This window comes from Ursus americanus, chromosome 31 (genome assembly GCF_024610735.1).
Source record: "Ursus americanus isolate L20-20 chromosome 31, mUrsAme1.1.p, whole genome shotgun sequence".
In the NCBI taxonomy this organism is placed as follows: Eukaryota; Metazoa; Chordata; class Mammalia; order Carnivora; family Ursidae; genus Ursus; species Ursus americanus.
Genome location: NC_142157.1, coordinates 31,571,166 through 31,589,499, shown reverse-complemented (window position 1 = coordinate 31,589,499; position 18,334 = coordinate 31,571,166). Strand labels below are relative to the sequence as shown.

At 42.5% G+C, this 18,334-nt stretch overlaps 1 protein-coding gene and 1 pseudogene across 6 annotated transcripts in view; one reads left to right on the top strand and one right to left on the bottom strand.

Annotated features, from left to right (window-relative positions):
• PFKFB3 (6-phosphofructo-2-kinase/fructose-2,6-biphosphatase 3) overlaps positions 1-18,334 on the top strand; it is a 320,980-nt gene that overhangs the window by 202,488 nt on the left and 100,158 nt on the right. The window lies entirely within an intron of this gene.
• On the bottom strand, positions 11,772-14,188 carry LOC123802325 (nucleotide triphosphate diphosphatase NUDT15 pseudogene; annotated as a pseudogene).

Below are 18,334 nucleotides of genomic sequence, written 5' to 3'. Positions count from 1 at the left end.
GACATGTGCACACACACGCAGAGCCAAAGAAAAGGAAACAAGGATGAAAGAATATGGTATTTACGCAAATAAAAGCTTTGATACAAAGTGAAAAAGTTTGAGGTTGTAAAAGCTAGAAAAGTTGAATGAGAACTCTAGGGTCAGAACATAATATAAAGGAATATTTAGTGGAGGAAAGGCCGTAAATCTTTCCACTCTGGAAGACAGAAGAAGGAATTTAGATGAGACAAAAAGAAAAAGAAATCACATTTGGATTGCGCGGTGAGGAGATCTCTTTAAGCTTCAGTTTTTATCAAAGTTACCCATTCGCCAGGTTTCCAAGTCAGAGTCATCCAGGGGTCATAATCCCAGCCGATTTGTTTGTAGTGTTTGCCTTACCAGGCCTTCCGTATGCTGAGCCCTGTAGGGTACGGTACTTGTCGATTTCTGCATAATCAATGACCTCAGAATTAACTCTGTGTTTGTTTAAAGCTCACTCATGTGGCTGTGGGCAGGACGTGTCAGCTCCTTGCCACCTGGGCCTTTCCGGAAGGTAGCTCACAACATGGCAGGTGCCTTCCCTCAGAGAGAGAAGGAGAGAGCAGGACAGAAGTCAGTTTGTCACCTGATCTCAGGGGTGGCACTCCATCGTTTTTGTCACCAGAGGTGAGTCCGTGGGTCCATCCATATTTAAGAGGAAGGGTTTGTATTAGTTATCTACTGCTGATAACAGAATCAGCACACTGTTGGTAGCTTATTTATTATCTCAGGGTTTCTGTGGGTCAGGTGTCTAGCCATGGCCGAGCTGTGTGCCCTCTGGTGAGGGTCTCAAAGCTGCAAGGAAGGACTCAGCCAGAGCTTCCATCTCCTCTGACACTTGACTGGGAAGGGCTCCATTTCCAAGCTCATCCAGTTGTTGGTTTTGTGGTTACAAAGGCCGTGGTTTCTTGCTGGCTCCCTGCTGGAGGCCACCCTTAGCTCCTGCAGGACACCCACACAGCCTTGTCAAGTGGGGCTCCCCAGCATGGCTGCTCACTCCCCTAAAGCCAGCAATGACAGAGGCTCCAGCAGGATGGGTGCTACAATCTTAATGGGATGTAATCACACTCATTCCATCATCTTTGTTGTGTTCTGTTGGCTAGAAACAAGTCACAGGTCTCACCCACACTCAGGGGGAGGGGATCACAGTGGGTGTGGACACGAAGAGGTGGGGCCACCTGTTGACTCTGTCTGCCGTAGGACCACACAGGGTGGGAGTAGGTAGAGGCCGGGAGAGTTGTGGGCTGTTATGGATTGAATTCCGTCTTCTCCCCTGACCCATTCGTGTTGAGGTCCTAATCACCCATGTGACTGTATTTGGAGAGAGGAGGGCCTTTCTGGAGATAATTAAGGTTAAATGAGGTCTTGAGGGTGGGGCTGTAATGTGATAGGACTTTTATAAGAAGAGGAACAGGTACCAGAGATGTCCCTCTCCACCGCGTGAGGACTCAGCAAGAAGGTGTCATCTACAGGCCAGGAAGAGAGCCCTCCCTAGAAACAGCCCCGATAGTGCCTTGATCTTGGACTTCTGGCTTCCAGAACCATGTGAGATAAATGCCTGTTGTTGAAGCCATGCAGTCTCTGATATTTTATTCTCATAGCCTGAGTGGACCTACACAGGGACCGTTTTAGAGACGGTCTGCTCCATGTACTATCATTACTTTTCCTTTTGAAATGATTTTAGAAATACAGAAAAGTTGTAAAAATAGTACAGTGTTCACATATATTCTTCCCCTCATGTTAAACCTTATGTATTTTTCTTTTTTGACACAGCTTTTTGTTATCTATAAAGTTACACCAAACTTGTGTTTTATTTATTTTTTTTAATGTACCTGTCACTTCACTAATAAAACCCCCAATTTTTCCATCAAATGTCCCCTGAAGACACTTAGAGGCTTCAGGTGTTCTGTGTCATCTTCTTAAAGAGATCCTCCTGGAGCCTTCCAACCTGCTCCACTCCTTGACCACCTGAACTCTGTGCTGGGGGGTTGCTGTCATCTTCGGATTTCTCTTCACCAGTGTCTTGGGGATTCCCTTATTCACGCTGATGTAAATCATCTGTTTCTTATTTTCCCTGATTTCCTCTTTTTCAGCTTATTCTCTCAATTTTGTGTAACATCCTCTGATACCTTCTTAAAAATGGTGCGTGGAAGGTGATATTTTTTTTCCTTCCTGTTACTTTGCATGTCCAAAAATGTTTATACTACTTCCTGACACTTGAACGATGTTTTATCTGGATATACTAGTGTGGGCTGGGAATCCTGTCTCCATCAGGATTTTGAAGACATTGCTTTATGGCGGTCTACCTCCCAGTGGTGTTATTGAGGGATGTGAGGTTATTCTGACTCCTGAGGCTTTAGGGGAAAAAAAACCCCCAACCTGTGGAAGGCTGCAGGATCTTCTCTTGTTCCTGTTGTTCTGAAATTATGTGATAATATTCCTTGGAGCAATGTTCTTTCATCTTCCTGGATATTCTGTAATACCTTTAATCTTCACATGCATGCCCTTCGATTCTGATAAATTTCCCAGAATGACTTCCCTGATTCCCTCTCTTTTGTTTTCTCTGTTGCTTTCTGTATTTCTAGTATTCAGGGATTGGATCCACTGGCCTGGATCCAATTTTCTTATCTTTTAATTTTCTTATCTTTTATTTCCTATTATCCATCTCTTGACTTTATTTGCTCTCCCTTATAGGATATTTCCCCAATTTTATATTTCAGTTATCCTATTGTTTTTCATATCTGCACTCATATTTTTAGTTTTCAAGAATTCCTTGCTGTTGTTGTCCTTTGTTAATTTTACGTGATATATTTTCTTGTTTCTTGTATATCTCTCTAAAGCCATTAGTGATAACTTCTCTTTTGGAAGTTTATTTTTCCCTTTATACATAGACTCTTTTTTCTCTAAATTGCTTTTTTTCTCTTTTTTTTCTCTAAATTCAATTAGCCAAATATAGTACATCATTAGTTTCAGATGAGTGTTCAGTGATTCATCAGTTACGTATACCACCCAGTGCTCATCACATCACGTGTCCTCCTTAATGCCCACCGGCCAGTTACCCCATCCTCCCACTCACCACCCCTCCAGCAACCCTCAGTTTGTTTCCTAGAGTTAAGAGTCTCTCATGGTGCTTTTTTCCCTCTTTTTTGATTTGGGCTCTGTCTTTCTTATTAGAGGTGTTCTTCAGCTGTCTGGTAATCTGTGATTGTTTCCTGACAACTACAGATCAGCCGTGACATTGATGGAGATATGTGCATGTGGATGGAGCATGCTGACTGAGCTTTAGAGAAGGGCCATCCAGCTGAGTTGTTGAGTTTGGGAACTTCCTTGGCTGTCCTGCTCTCTTGTCCTCTTTGATTCTACAGAAAACTCAATGAATCTGGGATAAAGGCCTAACTCAGAGGTCTGAGTATCAGAGAGGGAAAGAGGGCTGCGGTGGGGATGGGGGAGGTCTCAGCATGTGTATATATCCACGTAATCCCTTTTGTGCAGCCTCTAGTATCCCCCAGATAGTGATGTGCAGGGAGAAGTGATTTCACAGAATACACGTGAAAAGGAACCCGCTACTGCCATTTACGTAGGACTGTTGAAGTCTGCTGAGTTTATCTGCACAGTGTATTCAGTGTATTCCTTATCTTTGGTGATAGGTGGGTGTTTAGCAGAGACCTGAGTGAATTTGACTGTGACACACTTTAGGCCTTCCCTCTGTCTCATTGTCTTACATTTGGAGGCCTAGTTTCCGGAGAAGTGTTGTGTCTCCACAGTCTGGTTGGTGATTCATAGGGCAGACAACAAACCACTGATGGCCTGGGGCCTTGAACATTTTTCTCATTTGCCATTTATTTCCTGGAGTAGAGGGGGGGGAATTAAAATGTCTATCTAAAAATATCTGAAAATGCAGGAATAACCAGCTTATTGGTAACAGCTTCAATGAGCAACACATCCCTCTTCCTGACTGTGAGCACAGCTTTGGGACTGGTTGTCTTATGTACCAGGGGACTCTGCTTTCTCAGACACGCATTGTCAATACGTGTGCCAAATTATTACAACTGGAGTACATACTGGACAGTCTGTTGAAGTAAATGAATTTAGCTCAACAACTGATTGAAAAAAGAGGAAGTGACAATTGAAAATCCAGGAGGAGAGGGGTGCCTGGGTGGCTCAATCGGTTAAGCGCCTGCCTTCGGCTCAGGTCACGATCCCAGAGTCCTGGGATCAAGCCCCATGTCCGGCTCCCTGCTCAGTGGAAAGTCTATTTCTCTCTCTCCCTGTGCTCCTCCCCTGGGGTTGTGCTCTCACTTGCTCACTCTCTGTAAATAAATAAAATCTTCAGAAAGAAAGAAAGAGAGAGAGAGAAAGAAAGAAGGAAAGAAGGATAGAAGGAAAGGAAAGAAAGGAAAGAAAATCCAGGAGGTGAGAGAAAACCCATGTTGCTTCCAAGAATGTGGACAAATTTAGAGTCTATTTTCTCAAAAATAAATGAGTATACCAGAATAAGAGTGATCGAATACCTGAGAATGTTTTTCTCCAGAAACACATCTTTCATTCCTTCTTTTCATGGATGTTTCCTGAAGGACCGCCACATGCGAGGGCAGTGCTGCAGTCATTATTATCAACACCGCTGAGGTCCTGTCTGTCAGGACACTAGGCTGAGTACATCTCTCAGAAGCTACCCTTTTGCTTCTCCACTGTTCTTAGCGATCATGACAGCTCTGAATGAACCACCATATTTCCCTAATTTACTCTATCAGTAAGATGCATGCGGACTTAACAGAATCTGGAAGTAGTAAGACCTTTTAGCTCAAGGGACAAAAAAATTAGTAAATATTAAAATTGCCCAATATCAAATAGCTATTGATAGTGATCTCATTTCTGCTCTGGGAAGATAAATGCTAATATTATCACACTTAAACGAATCATAATTTTTTAAAAGATTTTATTTATTTATTTGACAGAGATAGAGACAGCCAGCGAGAGAGGGAACACAGGCAGGGGGAGTGGGAGAGGAAGAAGCAGGCTCGCAGCGGAAGAGCCTGACGTGGGGCTCGATCCCAGAACTCCGGGATCATGCCCTGAGCCGAAGGCAGATGCTTAACGACTGAGCCACCCCAGGTGCCCCTGAATCATAATTTTTAAAGAAAATTAACTGTAAGTGCTAGAGCGCAACAGGTAATTCCCATTATCATCTGCTAGATTTTCATTCCTTACCTAAAAGTAAATATTTTTTTTCCTTACAAAGTTGATTTTTTTTAACAAACTTTTTTGAGATATAATTCACATATGACACAATTTACCCTTGTAAAATATACAATTCATTGCTTTTTGTATATTTACAGAGTTATGCAACTATCACCATAATCTAATTTTAGGACATTTTCATCACCTCAAAAGAGATTCCTCCATTCCCTCAATCCCCAGCCCTAGGTAACCACTAATCTACTCTAGATTTGCTTAGCTGGACATTTCATAAGAATAGAATCATACAATAAGTGGTCTTTTGTGGCTGGCTTCTCCCACTTAGTATAGTGAGGTTTTATTTTGTTTGTTTGTGCATATGGTTTTTAATGGTTCACAGACAAAGTGCCTTTATTTCTCACAACAAAATTGTCCATAAGGTCAATGATGCATGTAGGGAAGGAAATTTTTTCCCTTTTCCCATTCTAGGTTCTTTGGCTGGCTAATAATTAAGTTGACATAAGACAGATTAACAGGAGGAAAACCAATTTTATACGTACAGGAGCCCATAAAAATATGAGACTCAAAGAAGTGATTAAAGCAGACAGTTTTTGTTTTTATACCTTGTGGAAAAAGAAACAATACATTTGTGAAGAATTGACAAGACAAAGGGGTTTGGACTTGGTAGTAAACTAATGAAGAAGTAACAAAATTTGTGTATGTAGACTTCTTAGCCCTACATTCCCGATCTCTGGGAGTGAGGATGTCCCTGTCCTGGTACAGGGAGGGTACCTTTCCTATGGGAGGCTTATTTCCTGCTTCCAGGGGAACAGAAGAGGGGCAGAGTATTCTTCTTACACTGGCTGTTTCTTAAGTAACTTTAATTTAAAATAATCAGTATGCCAGAATGGCGTATTTTGGGGTGGCATATCCTGTTCCCCTTCACCCAGCATCACTCATTTCTCTGTCATTGAAAACACAGTTGTGCAGGTTTGGTATGAACACATCTTCCAGCATCATTCTTTAGTGCTCTAAGAATGGGCTTTTTCAAACTTCCCTCTGCTCAGTGTTTTTTTCTAACTTCGGTAGACTCTGTGTACTCAAAGAGAGAACTGTGCTCCTCTCCACTGTGCAATGATGGTTTCATTTTAATGAACTGTAAATAATAATGTTGATATTTGGTCAGATTTATTACAATAGGATCCCATTCATAATGTGCTTTAGTGTCCTACGGCTGCCTTTAGGAAAAGCACACCCTGTATCAAGGATGTTAGGCTTGGACAAAGCACGATGGCCATACTGGTTATACCGTAAACTCCTTAGAAGTGGTATCTCTCAAAGTGTGGCCATAGCCAAGCATATCAGAATCGCAGGGTGGCCGCTGAAGAGCATATTCAAGAACTTGCTCCGTACCTACGGAACGGGAATCTGCGAGGCTTTCCCATCCAAGTTTGCGCACCAAGTGTAAAGCCTTCGAGGACCCTTCTCCGTCACTGCCATCCACGATCCAAGAATCGTAGCCACTCTTCCCTCTGGGGTTTTGCACTTACAAACCAACACAGACAAAGAGCACGGCAACAAATAAACCCAAACAGAAGAATGGAGAGGACTGAGAAATACAGATTCCTTGTGAGCATTGATGGAGCAGTGGATTGGAGAACAAATGGGAATTTGACATGTATCCCAAATCAAATTGCTGTGTACGTGCTCCCCTGGCATTTTATGTACAAACTCGGCAACTCCTCGTCCCAAACTCTTGGGTCTAAATGCATTTCAAAATTTGAAGTTTTAAAAATATTCTAGAATGTTAACGGGATGTATCTATCCCCCAGCAAGTCTGAAGAGGCCTTTCATAAATTAAACACACTCAAATTTCTCTAGTAAAGTCACATGTACTTTATTACCCAGCCTTTTCTCTTCTAGGTTTCTTCTCTGCAACAGAAATAAGCACACAAGTGAACCCCCAAACTAGCATGTACTTATGCTCATAGCAGCTTTATTTGTCGTGGCCCCAAACTGGGAAGAAACCAAGTGATCATCAAATTTATGTGTTTGAAAAGTCACTCTAGGAGTACTAGCCGAAGTTAAAGAGTTAGGATGGCAAATTCTATGTTGTGTAAATCTTCCCTTAATCAGTACGAGGGGTGAAGCTGCAGGCACAGTCGTGGGAAAAGGTGTTGAGGACCTGGACCAGGGGAGGTAGCTGGGACAATGTGATGAAGAATTCAGAGGCCTGAGCGGTTTTTGGTGGCGTCTGAAGGTTTTCTGTATAGTATCATGTCGTCTGCAAATAGTGAGAGTTTGACTTCTTCCTTGTCAATTTGGATGCCTTTTATTTCTTTTTGCTGTCTGATTGCCAAGGCTAGGACTTCCAGTACCGTGGTGAGTAACAGTGGTGAGAGTGGGCATCCCTGTCTTGGTCCTGACTGTAGAGGAAAAGCTCTCAGATGTTCCCCATTGAGGATGATACTAGCTGTGGGGTTTTCATACATGGCCTTTATCACGGTGAGGTGTATTCCCTCTAAACCTCCTTTGTTGAGGGTGTTTTATCACAAATGGATGTTGTACTTTGTCAGATGCTTTTTCTGCATCTATTGAAAGGATCAGGTGGTCCTTATCCTTTCTTTTGTTGATGTAATGTATCATAGTGATTGATTCGTGAATATCGAACCACCCTTGCAACTCGGGTATAAATCCCGCTTGATCGTGGTGAATGATTTTTTAAAATGTATTGTTGGATTTGGTTTGCTAATATTTTGTTGATCTGTGCTTTTATGTCCATCAGAGATATTGGCTCTCTTTTTTGGTAGTATCTTTATCTGGCCTTGGTATCAGGGTAATGCTGGCCTCATAGAATAAATATGGAAGCTTTCTTTCCTCTTCTATTTTTTGGAATAGTTTGAGAAGAATAGGTATGAACTCTTCTTCAGATGTTTGGTAGAATTTGCCTGTGAAGGCATCTGGTCCTGGACCTTTGTTTGTTGGGAGTTGTTTGGTTTCTGCTTCAATTTAATTACTAGTACTCAGTCTGCTGAAATTTTCTCTTTCTTCCTGATTCGGTTTTGGGAGGTTATATGTTTCTAGGAATTTATCTAGCATCACTAATTATCAGGGAACTGCAAATCCAAACTATAATGAGGTATCACCTCACACCTGTTGGAATGGCTAGAATAAAAAACATAAGAAACAACACGTGTTGGTGAGGATGTGGAGAAAAAGGCACCCTCCTGCACGGTTGGTGGGAATGCAAACTGGTGCAGCCACTCTGGAAAACAGTATGGAGGGTCCTCAAAAAAATTAAAAATAGAAATACCATATGATCCAGTAATTCCACTACTGGGTATTTACCCAAAGACAATGAAAATACTAATTCAAAAAGATATATGCACCCTGTGTTTATTGAAGCATTATTTACAATAGCCAGATTATGGAAGCAGCCCAAGTGTCCATCAACCGATGAAGGGATAAAGAAGGTGTGGTATATGTACAATGGAACATTACTCAGCCATAAAAAGAATGAAATCTTGCCATTTGCAACAACATGGGTAGATCTAGAGATTATTATGCTAAGTGAAATAAATTAGAGAACAAATACCATATAATTTCTCTCACATGTGGAAATTAAGCAACAAAACAAATGAACAAAGAAAAAAAAGAGACAAACCAAGAAACAGATTCAACTACAGAGAACAAACTGATGGCTACCAGAGGGGAGGTGGGTGGGGGATGGGGGAGATAGGTGAAAGGGATTAACAGTGTGCTTGTGACGAGCACTGAGGAGTGTAGAGTTGTTGAATCACCATATTGTACACCTGCAGCTAATATAATGTATGTTAATTACACTGGAAAAAAGGTGCACAATTTCATGCTTTTGGTATGTAACATTATTAATCTCTTAAAATTGTAATATATATATAACAGAAAATTTGCCATTTTAACCATTAAACAAACAAAAAAACAAAGGCATGAGAGAAACAGAATGGACAAAAACAAGTGGCTGCTTTATGTGGGGAAAGGGAGTCTAATTTGGGCAGTTCCACAGATGGGCAGAGTCATTCCCCGAGAGGAATACAGGAGGAAATGCAATTAGGAACATGTCAAGTAGAAGGATGGAGAATCTCAGGTAGCAATGACTCGTGTGTGATTGGATCTGGAGCTTAGAGCAAAGGTCCGAGCTGTAGATCGTGTTGCTGGGGAATCATCAGACAGTAGGTGAAAAGTGAATCTGAAAAGAATAATAATAAAAAAAAAGAACAGGGGTATGAAGTCAAACTGAAGCTGGATCTCACCGAGATTAAGTTAACCAGAGGCTAAAATCCCAGCTTGGCATTGCTTGCTGCTTTGTTCCTTTCGCCCGTGAATTATTCTCATAAATAAAGTGAGGAATGATACATTGTTGCTTATAAAGCTATTAAGCAATATCACGAGGCAAAAAAAAACAAGTACTTAAAACATTTAAACATAAAAATGGGACTGAATCTCAAATGGGGATTTGGGATTAAGTAAATGTGTGATAGATTTAATTGACAGTATAAATATTATTAAGCACCTGTTACAATATGTGGCACACAGTAGATGCAAATTAAATGTTTGTGGGGGATTTTATGTATAGACTTGTATGTTCAATTTCTTGAAGTCCATAACATGGAAGGCTTGGCATTTAATTTAATTTGCATGTTTGCAAACACTACTCAAGTGCAGCAGCAACCTCTAAGTACAACACCAGCAATCTCCTGTAAACAGAAACAAGCAGCATCGATGTGGGATTGGTTTTATGTTAGAAGAAGACTGTTTTCCCCCGTGCAGCTGACTACCTGAACTTTCCTTCTCCACACTGTCCGGTTAGCATCATCCTTGGTGCCCCAAAGAAGTGAATCTTTCATCTGACAGCATTTGTCTTCTTTGGAAAGCTGGTAGTGAAGATATCAAGGAACTGTCTCTTCTAAGTGGATCTAAGGGAGGCCGAGTTCATATCGAAGTCCACGGGAGAGACCTTCGGTGGGATGTTACACTTGCTTATCTTGGGATAAAAGATGCCTAAGGGCTTGGTGTACCAAATAGATGAGGACATATTTCAGACTCCCCAGCATCCTGGCAGAGAAAGGTGTATCTCAGGACCTTAAACAGACATTTAATTTTATGAGACTATTGCTAGTAGTCAATGTCAGTTTTTTTTTTCTCTTAAAGGCATTTTTTTCTCTTAAAGGCAATTCTCAAACCATCTAGAATTAACCGCTTACTTAAAAGTCTTGCTCATTTAGAGAAATATTTACTGAGTGATTATTGGATGCCAGCTGAGCATACTAGGTGCTGGGGTAGGTTAATGCGTTCCCCTTCTAATATGAAACTCTTTGTTTTACCTTTCCTATACATAAGAGCCCAGGTAGTTTTTACTTTCCATTGAAATAAGCCTTCCTGTCTAATTGGGTGAATTTAAAACAAACGAAAGACCTCACAAGCTCCTAAAGAGTTTGTCTACTATAAATATAGCAGATGGGTAGTAAGGAGGGCACGTATTGCATGGTGCGCTGGGTGTTATACGCAAGTAATGAATCATGGAACTTTACATCAAAAACTAGGGATGTACTGTATGGTGACTAACATAATATTATAAAAAATTATTATAAAAAAATGTAGCAGATGTGGAAAGCCTCTACAGGTTTGTGGTAAGTTTTTGAAGCTATAAACTATCTGCTTGGATAAGTACTAGCCAAAAGAGATAGCTCAATGAATTCCACATCAAGTAGACTTGAGACAAGCCTCAAAGAGAGTTTTAGCCATAGGCTTGCCTGGTTTCTTCTTGCATTCAGTCTGTTACAATGTCACACACCATGTAGCTTCTGGAAAACTCCTCCGATGTCTTAGCATTACAAAAACAGCTTTGACCTCGAGCGCCCTTGGAAGAGTCTCAAGATCTCCCCAGACCACACTTTGAGAACCACAGCCCTAGTCTAATCTCATTTTACATACAAGGAAGCTGGGTCTCACTGAGATTAAGTTAACCGTAGGCTAAAATCCCAGAAGGGTTGTTTCAGCACTCTTGCCTTAGATTTCCAATCTGAAAACTGGGAAGTATACCCTAATGACCTGTCCTGTTCACTGTCATTGCAAGGACTGTCCCAGTACAGCGCCAAAACTGTTTGGTTTTACATAAAACAGAAGAGGAAAATCAACAACCACAATAAATTCTGCAACTGGCACACGGTGTTAGCATCTGAACTAGGATCTCTATTGGAGCCGAGACACCACGGCAAGTTCTGTTGCATTCCACCCATGCAAGCTGGTGCCACCAGCTGCATAGCAAGTGTCAGAGAGAAGCGTGGGAAGTAGACTCACCACAAGGTCACCACTGATCACATTTTCTGAGTCTGAAATGCAGCTCCTGCCATAATGCCAGGAAATGTTTCACAAGTCCTGGCTGAAAGGGTGGCGGGAATATTAAGAGTAGCAAATAAGCTAACAATCCTATGGAACTTTTTTACATACAGTGGAGTTGTTCTGAAATGTAGATTCTTTTCATTCTCCAACTGGACCTTGTTCTGTCTTCTTTCAATAAATCAGGTTGCCTTCTCGTTCCCCTAGAGATGATGTCCTTTGTATCCTACTGGATGGTCCATGTCTTCTTTCAGTGGGTCAGAGCCTTGGTCGCTTAAGCATCATGGTGCCCGGAGAGGCTGGTCCAGTGGAGGAGACTCTTCCCACTTCCAGCTCGCAGTTTTTCCAGGCTCTGCATTCTGTGGTTCTGAAGTCACATCCACCTCTCCTTTCATTAATATCGTGACATGACGGTAATTCTCTTTCTCAACAAAATAATTCACAACGGAGGCAAAGCGAACATCTTTCATGTGAAGCCCCTTCTTCCCTGCTTTTCCTTTGAGCGCTAAACGCATTCTTCCCCAGGTACTGAACTCAAACGGCCCCCGGGAAGTTGGAACCTGCCAGCTCCATTTGACCCTTATCTCTTCCCCAGGAGGATCCGGTGAGGAGGCCTGCAGCTAGTCACCACTGCTCCTACCCCAATTCCAGGTGCCTCCCTAGTGGCTCCATGCAAATCGTCGTAGCTTGGGGGGCTGGGGGTAGGGGGGGCATGGCCCTTAGCATAGTGTTTTTGAGTTTCATCCGCATGGTAGCATATGTCATTCTGTTTATTGCTGAATACTATTCCGTTGCACGGATAGACCACATTCGTCTATCCGTTCATCAGTTGGTGAGCTTTGGATTGTTGATGCCTTTAGGCTGTGATGAATAATGTTGCAGTGAAGCTTTGTGTATACATCTTTGCGTGGACGTATGTTTTCATTGCTTTTGGGTAGGGACCTAGAGAGGAGCTACTAAATCCTCTGGGACCTATTTGTTTAACATTTAACTGCCAAACTGGTTTTCAAAATCACTGTGCCATCTTACACGCCTATCGGTAGTGTGTGGTGGTTCTAATTTCTCCACGTCCTTGTCAACACTTGTGATTGGCCGTATTTTTAATTTCAGCCATCCCAGGGGGTGCGAAGTAGCACCTCATTGTGGTTTTATTTGCATTTCCCTAATGATTGAGCATCTTCTCATGTGCTTGTAGGCTATTGGTATATCTTCTTCAGACAACTGTCCATTTACATCCTTTGCCCATTTCTAAATTAGGTTGTCTTTTTCTTGTTAAATGGTAAGAATTATTTGTATACTCTGTATGCTAGGCCCTTATTGGATATATGATTTGCAAGTATTTTTTTTTCAAGTCTGTTAATTGTTTTTACAGTTTCTTGATGTTGCTTGAAGCACACACATTTTTATTTTATTTTATTTTGAAGATTTTTATTTATTTATCTGACAGAGATAGAGACAGCCAGCGAGAGAGGGAACACAAGCAGGGGGAGTGGGAGAGGAAGAAGCAGGCTCCCAGTGGAGGAGCCTGATGCGGGGCTCGATCCCAGAACGCCGGGATCACGCCTTGAGCCGAAGGCAGATGCTTAACTGCTGTGCCACCCAGGCGCCCCCACATTTTTATTTTTGACAAAGTCCAATTTATCAATTTTTTCTCTTGTGTGTTTTTGTTGTCATGTCTAAGAAATTCTTGCCTAGCCCAAGGTCATGAAGATTTACTCCCCTATTTTTTTTTTCCTGAATTTCGTAGTTTTGTTTTTTTTCTGCTTTAGGTGTAGGATTTATTTGGGGTTGATTTTTGTATGGTATCCTCATCCCTTTGCACGTGGCTGTCCTTCGCATGGGAATATGCTCCATCTCTCTCTGCAGGCTGACTTTCCCATGTAAAGATCCCTTTGTGCTCCCTGGCCAGCCTCGGGCCGGCGACAGTGCCTTTGGCAGGCAGCTTTGCCATGGAGCCTGCACTTGCGCTTTCTTCCTTTTTTGGCCCCCAGCGTCTGGAGGCAGGTTGAATAACCACCCTGGAGTTCCGCCAGAGTCACAAGATGAGGAAGGGCAAGAAGCACACCCAGGAGACGGGGAGCAGGGTGGTGGGGGGACACAGAGGAAGTTCACCATCATGTGGTTTCACTGGCTCGAGCAGGCGTTAAGTGCCAGTATTCGGTCAAGCAACAGAGACTTCCTGAGAGCCCGTCCCTTCCCCTCCGAGTCATTTGTTTATTCCGATGTGTGGGCTTGTCTAGCCATTGCCCCAAACTCACGAACGCAGAGTTCTCCAGACGGAGGCTTCATTCCTGCGGGGTAGGCGAGCAGTTCCAGGCGCCCAACATCCCGCGTGAGCTCAGCTGTAACCCGAATGATGTCATCTGTTGTGGCAAACGTCTCGCATTAGAAGGAGGAGACTGAGTCGAGTTGAAGACAGGCTCACCAGATTTTGTGTGCTTCTCTCTGCCACGGACGGAGGAAATGAGTTTGCACGTGGAGCCGGGTTTGGTGCAAGTCAGAGCTGAAATTAAAAGTGTTGACGTCGAACGCAGGGCCTGGAGACAGATCACCTTCGCTGGGACAGGGGCTCGGTCACTCCAGCCTCTCTGTTGGACGTGGCGGGCAACCTCCACGACATGTCTGCACCCACATTTTCTCACTCAACACGCCAGTGTCTCTTGCTTTTAGCTGTACGCTGTGCCCTTTCTGTGCTCTGTGGTTTATTCATCATGTTTATAGTTTGCTGTCTGGGTTCTCATCCCCTCCCCTTAAACGACAGAAATCTTCGTTTTTGTGGTTGTTGTTTTTGACGTGTCCCGAGAATCGAGAAGACTTGAGACATGTCATAGTCGATAGATATTTGTCAAATACGGTTAATAATAGTACCAACCTCACTGCGTTGTTATGGCGATTAAATGAGTGAGTACCCGGATATGTTTGGGGTAGTGCCTACAGCGTGCTAAGTGGTCTGTACGTAGAGTGACCATGTGTCTTATGTCCTGGCTGGCCTGGGACGGTCCTGCTTTGACCCATTTCCTGGAGTACTTCCTAATAGTGCTTCCTTTCAGTTAAAAAAAAAAAGAAAGGTTTATTTTAGATATTAAATGATATGGTTTTCCTACACGTAAGTGTTTTTACTCATTCATTTAAGAAACTTTAAAAAATTGCCTGCTGTTCACCAGGTGCTGTATTAGACGCTAAGAGAAGGCCATAGCTCCTTCCCTTCCACAGCCTATGGTTTGTGTTCTCTCTCACTGGAGAACTTTCAGAGCATGGCTAAGTAGACAACTTCAGATCTTACACTCACGGTTAATAATAATCACTGGATTTACATCCAGGTAGTTCTTTGCTGTTTTATGAAGAAGTTTTTCATTTACTCGTTTATCTAGCAACCCAACAGGATGGAAACGATTACTGTCGCTCTTGTAATAATGAAAAACGGGCTCAGAGAGGACCGATAACTTGGTGAAAGTTGCATAGCTAGAGAGTACGTGGCTCAAGGCTCTGGTTCCCACATGTTGTCCCACTGAGTAAGAGCGCTGACCCGATAACCCGATAGCCCGTTAAGACTTGGACTCACTGATTCTCCATTGCTCTACCATAAGTAGTGTTCTTTCTTATTCTTAGGAGAATGTGTCGATTACACTGATTAAATAGAGATACACATTTTGAATTAAGGGCAAGGCAGAAGATTCTGATTCTTCTGATTTCTAATCTTGCCTGGTCAGTGCAGTACACGCGTTCTCAGATCAAGTCTAGGACGGTCCAGTTTCCTGGAGGCAACTGCGGCTTTTCTCACGTTCCTCTGCCTCCCCCTAGTGACTCCAGCCCAGAATTACTACCATCGAGTGTATATATGTATTTTACACATACACAGACACACATTTGCGGTAGGGATTTAGGGAGTTATTGCAAGGACACAGAAGCTAAAAAAAAATCCCAGCCTTATTTACTCCTCCCGTATCTCCCTTACACCTCATATGTGTGAAACACTGTAGTGAATACCAAGGACACAAAGATAAAAGCCTGACTCCGCGTTTCCCCACTTAGAATTCTCTGGCAAGCCCTCTTATACCAAAAGAAACAGAGGACTTAAAATTGCAGAGAAGAATAGAAGTAGCTATTTCTGTCTCCAGTCTTTCTTATACCGAGTTAAGCATGGTGTGGCACTTGAGACATCCATTCAGAAACTAGGACCGCTTTTTAATTCAGCGTCTGCATGCCGTATTCTGACCGCTTTTGTCCTTCACGCCTTCCTGTTTTCCTCTCGCTGTTCTTCCATTCCGTCACCAATGCTTTTTTATTTGGTGTTTTATCTCCTCTGCCAATCACTAGTCTAGGCGAGGAAGTCAGGGACAGCCTCGGCACCGCTCAGCCCTCTCTCATGCCTAAAGAGATTGCTCACCTCCATGCTAGAACATTTCGTTTCCAGCAGCTTGTAGGCAGTAAACATTCAGAGGCAGGGTGGGGCAGGAACCAGGCTTCTCAATGACACTATAATCACAGGAACACAGGAATTTGCCACTAGCCACTTAGTCAAAACAAGGCAAGACCGCAGTCTAGTCTGGGCAGTCCCTTCTAGTTGGAAATCAGGCAAGGAGGGAAGGGTTCTAGCATGTTCTCTACACAGAAGGATCTGAAGGGAAGAAAAAATTCTTCCTCTGCCCTTCAAGGTCTTCCAGCTGGACAAAGAATAAAATTTACATGAGACGGATGAACAGGAGAAAAAAAAAACCCCAAAGCTTTATTACATTCACACAAAGACCCACTAATGAAACTGAGACCTAAAGAATGACCAAGGCATGTGGTTTTTATACTTTTTAGACCAAAGAGACAAGAAATTGGTGAGGAATTGACAAGACAAAGAAAATGTAACGTTGAGAGCTTCCCTTAGTGAGGAATTGTAAGCCGACTTTGGGCTGTGGTGATAAATCAACACAAAGTAACAAGGTTTCTTCATTCAGCCTGCGGGGCTCAAATATCCTATCTCTGGTGAGCGGGATGTCTCTTTTCACAGGGGAGATTTATTTCCTGCTTTCAGGGGGACAGAAGAGGGTCTGAGTGTTGTTCTTGAACAAGCTGTCTCGGGTAACTTTTATTTAAAATAATCAATATGCCAAAGTGGCACATTTCGTGGCGGCCTGCCCTTGGCGCCTACAGGTTCAAGTGGCTCGATCGTCCCATCAGTACCCAAGCAGTCGAGCTTAGCATGCAGACCCCATCGCTCCCCCGCTGCCCAGTGTCTCTGGACCATGAATCCCTGGATCACTCCAGTGGAACCTTTGATAGCCACAGAAACTGTGCTTCGCACCATGCTAGTAACTTAAGAGGACTTGGGGAAGGTATTACATGAGTGTTTCATCTAGAATTCCAGGCAGTTTTAACTATGTATCTCTTATCATTGTATCCAACCGCAGGGTATTGTCTTCCGGTGTTTATCTTGCCTACTAGGATGGAAGCAGCTGTAGGGCTTGAATTATGTGTATTTATTTTTGTGTCCCCAATGCCTAGGACATGGTTGGTGCTCAGTAATTGCTTGTTTCAAGAATGAATGAGTGAATGAATGAATGAGTAATGATTAGGTTCGGCAATACTTTGTTCTGGTTTTAAGACACAAAGTTTACTCAGTACACTTTCTCGGGCTACAGATAAGTGTGATGTGAAGGCTTTTGAGAAGGGTCTTGGTGATTTTACAATCTTCGTGGTGAGAGATAAGACATAAACGTACATATGAAGATAAGACAGAAGATATCAAAGGCAAACAAAACAAAACAAAACCAAACAGATAAAAAAGGCAAACTGTCTCATAAAAAGTATCTACTGATTCTGTAACTCAGAGACAGTTTCTAGCCATTATGGCCACAGTTCTAGCAGTAAGAATAAAAGACACAATTCAACACTTTCCTTCCCAAGGTTAGTTAAAGGCAAAATCATTAACATCATTAAAGAGAGATAGTGTGGTATTTTATGGAAACCGAGGCAGGTAATAGCCAGAGGACATACTCAAATCTCACACAAAGTTTAGATGAAAAATTCTCTTCAGTGCCAGTCTCTTTGACAGTGGTTTCTGTTTTCTCTATTAACCAGATTTGCTTGTTCTTGGCAGTAGTTTTCCTTCTCACAAATCTGTGCATTAGGCAACTCTAAGTTGGCCTTCACTCACCTGCACGTTCACGAGCTGTTCTCCTTGTTTGTGCCCCTCCCCACCACCCCAGGGCTTTGCCGGTCTTATTTCTGGCACGCCTTCAAAGTACATACCGATAATAACTTAAGTGTTAATTTCCCTGTGCAATTGACATTTTAATCCGGGAACTCCCACACCCTGGAAATCTTTCTGATTTAGGGTATTAATTAAACTTACTATAGTGATAGATATATCACACACATTATATCATAATATATACATATATTGAATCATTATGATGTACACCTTAAAACGAATATGGTGTTATATCTCAATTATATCTTTTTTTCCTTTTCAAATTTTTATTTAAATTCTAGTTAATATACAGTGCAATATTGATTTCAGGAGTAGAATTCAGTGATTCATCACCTACATACAACACCCAGTGCTCATCCCAACAAGTGCCCTCCTTAATGCCCATCCCCCCACCTCCCTCCATCAACCCTTAGTTTACCCTCTATTTTTTTTTTAAAGATTTTATTTATTTATTTGAGATAGAGCAAGAGAGAGCACAAGCAGAGCAGAGGGGCAGAGGAGAGGGAGAAGCAGGCTCCCCGCTGAGCAGGGAGCCTGAATGGGGGCTTGATTCCAGGACCCCGA